At 39.8% G+C, this 4,989-nt stretch overlaps 1 pseudogene; it reads left to right on the forward strand.

The window, feature by feature from the left end:
• The window catches only part of LOC100940764, a 3,642-nt pseudogene extending 671 nt beyond the window's left edge, over nt 1-2,971 (forward strand).
• The last annotated feature ends 2,018 nt before the right edge of the window (nt 2,972-4,989 follow it).

A 4,989-nucleotide genomic window follows, 5' to 3' on the forward strand; every position in this document is an offset into this window, starting at 1 on the left:
GAGTCAGGGCAGATCTTTATTTGTAGCCAGGAAGAGAGTATTAAGTCCAAGAAGGTTGTGGAGAAGATCGACTTGGACAGTGTGTCTTGCATCATGGCCTCCTCCCAGCAATTGCAGGCATTTAATAAAGATTTGTTGACTTTGACTTGCAAAAATAATAATAATAAATAAATTCTGAATACCAAACTCATGTTCGTTCTACATGGTGCATGAACAATCAATCTGCAGTTGACTTCTAATGTTATTCATGTCTTCTAAGGAAATAGTTCTTAGTTCCCACCTATTCAGTTTAGCAACTATTTTATTGTGGTTTGTACTTTCTAAGAAATCCTTCCTAGGGAAGAACTCTGTCTTATCTAAGAAATCCTTTCCTACTTCTAAGTAGGGGTAAAGGTAACCACTTATTTCTCCTTCAAGGAACAAATCTTATAACAAACAGAAGTTTCATTGACTGAATTTCATTTAGGAGACTAATCTCAATAATCAGCACTCTCCATGCTCTCTGTAAGTACTCCTCTTTGCAATGTGATCTTGCTGCCTGTCCCATCATGAGGTGCTGCCTATCTTTCCACTAGTTGAATCAGGGGATGGTTATGTTACATACCTGGTCAACATGACTTTAAAAAATGTTTGCCAGCAGACACTTGGAAATTTCTGATGAATTTGGAGCTTCCACTCGCTCTGCTTTGTGGAATCCTGAGATATCCATGAAAATAAACCTGGGATAGCCTATTAGAACACGAAAAAGCATGTGGACAAAAAGCAGACATCCGGCTGAGAATTCCTAGATCAGACCGTCCCAGTTAAGCTAGCCACACAGAAGAGCCACTCAACTAACCCACAGGATAATGAGGACTAACAAAGGTTTATTGTGGTAAGTGTGGGGTGGTTACGCACCAAAAGGTAACTGATACAGTATCACACGGGACTTACTTCTATTTCCACTGGTTATTTTCTTTGTTTTGGGATCAGAAACTGATGACATCGAAGATTAATTCTCTCCTTATTCCTTTAAATTAAAGCACAAGTTCCATTTTTATTTAGATGAATGATCAGGTATGGACTATATTTTTCTAGCCATCTTGCGGCTATGTGAGGCTTCATGACTAGATTTGAGCCAATAGAATGTGAGGACTAATGATGAGTACAACGTCACAGTCATCTCCTTAAATGCAATACTGCTTGCATTAGACACTCTCCTCCTCTTCCCCTTTCTTGGGCTACAATGTTGAGATAGCCCGACTCACCTTTTACTTCACAGGAAAAGAAAACACTCAGGGGTTCTTCTTGGCCCACCCCAGACTACTCACCTGATTTTGGACTGTTATGTGAAAATAAACTTCTACCCATATTAAATCATCTCTTTATTGGACTTTCTTCATGTAGCAACTTAGCCTAAAACTAGTATACTTACTAAGAATCATTCGTGTTTTGTCTTCAAACTTACAGGTGCAAACATATTTGTTATTATAATTCCATGATTTTTCACAACATTATTTCACCCAACAACATATGAGTGCAAAATAAAAGGAAGTTATTGTTTTTATGAATACTAGGAATGCTTTGGAACAATTCAGTAAAGGGAAGTCCATAAAAATTAGATACAAATAAGACAACTGGTCTTCTTAGAATATCAGCTAAGAAGGCAGCTATGATCCTTTCAAATCTGAGTTGATCATGCTTGAGGGAAGTAAGGAGGACCAGAGTTAGAACACAGTGAGAAGTAGCGGGGATAGCGTGCTTCTTCCAAAGGGGCCACCACGACTTGACCTCAGCAAATTGTTGCCATGTGGAATGCAGCCAAAATTGCCAGATTTCTTTCTTTCTCTTTCTCCTTCCTTCCTTCCTTCCTTTTTTCTTTCTTTCTTTCCTAATCTAGAAACTGGTGGGTAGGTGAGTGAGTATGTGAGTGTGTGAGAGAAAGTTGTTGGCTTTAACATCAGCAAGTATGGAAGATAGTTCTGGCCATTCAGAGTGCACGCCCTTTTCTCAAGCACACAGGCCACATTTCCCTAGTCCCTCGGCATTTAGCTGGGTGCATGGCTAGCTTCCAGCCAGTGACAAGTATGCGGAAATAACTGCTGCGTTCTAGTCACAGGCCTGGAGTACAAAAACCTCAGGCACTGTTTTCCCTTTTTGCCACCTGAGATGTCAATAGCCAGAGCATCCATGTAAGTTGAGACCTCAGCCTAGAGAGGTCTCAGCTACCTCCCAACCTGGGACGCAGAAACATCCCAGCTGGACTGAGGAAAAACTAAACTACAGTTGTGGCTGAGTCATTGCATTTTGATTCTATTGGTTATATCAGTGTAGTCTATAGTAACTAGTACATCTACCAACATCAATTTCAAATATTATGGAGAGCAGGGTTCAGTCCTAGAGCCCCTATCTTGGAATCTGCCTTTAAGGATCTTTTTAGTTTCATTTTTCCACTCAGAAAATGCAGTAATTTTATTAAAATTATTTTTCTTCTTTCTCAGTTTTTTCTGCTTGCATGGTCCATTTTAATTTTTATTCTCATTTATTTATTTATTTATTTTGAGACAGAGTCTCACTATTTCGCCCTTGGTAGAGGGCTGTCGTGTCATAGCTCACAGCAACAACAAACTCTTGGGCTTAAGCGATTCTCTTGCCTTAGTCTCCCAAGTAGCTGGGATTACAGGTGCCCGTCAAAAGGCCCGGCTGTATTTTTTTTTTTTTATTGTAGTTGCCATTGTTGTTTGGCAGACCCTGGCTGGATTCAAACCCGCCAGCTCTGGTGAATGTGGCTGGCTCCCTAGCTGCTGAGCTACAAGCGCTGAGCCCCGCACGGTCTATTTAAAAAAGAAAAAAAGAAATGATAAACCAACAGTTACCTCATTCTTTCCTTGCTTCCATTCTCCCTTTCCCCGTTCTACCTTTTGTCTTTATTTTTCCCTAGTCTTTCTTCCTTTTAGCTTTTTCCTTAGCTTTCCTCTTGGTGCAGGTGTAAACAAGATGCATGTGTGTGTGTGTGTGTGTGCGCGCGCGTGTGTGCATGTGTGTGTGTGTGTCCAAATTCATTTTATCCACATTCTCACATGGCTTCTCTATTTTTACTTTTTTCACAACTTAGATCTCAGCACCAATAAATATGCTTAAATGAATGGCCCTGGAAGAGAAAGCTTTCTCATCGTGCCGGGGACTGAGAACACGGCCATGCTGAGAGGGACTCGAGGTGCCCGTCCTCACATGCTTACAATTCCGTAAGGCCACGCTGCTCTTCTTTTCTCTTCTCCCCTCTTTGGCTGCTCTCTTCCCATGTTGCTGTACACAGCTAGAAACTTTTCTCTGATAAACGGTAAAACGAATGTTAATTTTTAAAGAGATTCAACACAATTCTTTCTAAAAGTTGCCGATCTATTAGAATAGGGCCAATTGTCACATCACTGGTGGTAACACGCACACACATGCACGCACATAGCTTCATGTAAAACTCACAACAAACCTAGGAGACTAGTACTGCGACTGCCTCGTTGTAACAGATGGAGAAACTGAGGCCCGAAATGTTTAGGTAACTTGCTAAAATTCTGACGATTAGCACGGTGAAGTGCTGGGACTCCAACCCAGTTGGTTTAGATCCAGTCTGACTCCAGGGCCCTCTCATAGCCACGACAGCCCACATGAGGACCCTGAGGAACAAGAGAAGTGTCTTTTCCAAAGTCCCAGGGTTAGATCGGTCATAGCATAAGGCCTGTCTGATAACCAAACGTTTTCTCTGTATATCCAATTGTGCCTGACTTCCTGTCAAGCACTCACATCTCACAAAAACTTTCAGACATATTTAATTAGAATCTTCCACAGAGCTGGCCCTTCTGAGATCCCCTCATTTTTGACAGACATCGCCTACAAAACAAATATATTGAAGTTCTAGGCTAGCGTCTGGATGCTCTACGTGGAACGGTTCCAAATTCCTGAATATTTAAAAACGCCTCGTGTTTAACATTCTGTGGACAAATCCAAATATTTCACAGGGTTTTCCATTTTCACCCAGAAATTTTAGCTGTTGTGTAGATGAACTTAAATGTTTGCACTTGAAAAAGAACATTACATAGGCTTTCATTTACCTGAATAGTTAATACACATGTTCTAGATCTTTTTTTTTTAATTCTAGGTTGAAACACAGACATCCAGATCTCCTCACCTAGAAAGAATAGTCTCGGCTCTCCAGAGAAATGTAAAGAGTTTCACGCCTCAGGAAATATTTTTAAAGGACTCCTCATCTTTGGTTTAGAAACTCAATAGAAAAAGGTTATGTACTTGGATTATGGGAGTTTTATCACCTTCTTCTCCAAAAGGGTACAGCAAATGGTTGAAAAACAAATAAGGAAGCTCCGTGAGGTTGTTAAACCAATAAACCAAATTACAGAAGAAGTAATTTGAAATTAACATTTGGCTAAACTATTACCCCTCACATTTCTCTAATATTAAGGTTATATATTTGTACACAAAGTGGAACAGGAACTGAGGTAATTAGATAATTTAAGCTATGGACCACTTTTACTGATAATAACCCACACAATTACCGTCTCTGCTTGGCTTAGCTGGATTTATTCCTGCAGATGCCTGGATTTTTACCCTTCCCTTTCCATCTATAAAGACAATCCAAAGTTAAAGGAAAACCCATCGCTGGAATTTTTAAAAGCACAGTTCTATGTTTGATTTAAAACATGAAACTTGTTAGACTGGAGAAGTCATCTCAAAGGAGAGACTCTTCTACAATAAACAAAAGCAAATCCATTCGCAGTCTCTGGTTAAAAGAATGACTTAGATGAATCCTCAGTAACATTCACAATGCTCTGTTTTTATACAGCTGTCCAAAGTCAGGCAGAGAAAAATAAACACCTACTGTGGCCGTGCAATAGTAGAGTTTATTTTATTTTGCTCTTTAAAAAAAAAAAATTGTCTATAAGGCAGATAACCTTCCATCTATTCTTCTGATGGATGAAATAGGTACAGTCAAGATTTTTA

The sequence above is a fragment of the Otolemur garnettii genome, unplaced genomic scaffold (genome assembly GCF_000181295.1).
Source record: "Otolemur garnettii isolate 467f Iridium unplaced genomic scaffold, OtoGar3 scaffold00002, whole genome shotgun sequence".
Classification (NCBI taxonomy): domain Eukaryota; kingdom Metazoa; phylum Chordata; class Mammalia; order Primates; family Galagidae; genus Otolemur; species Otolemur garnettii.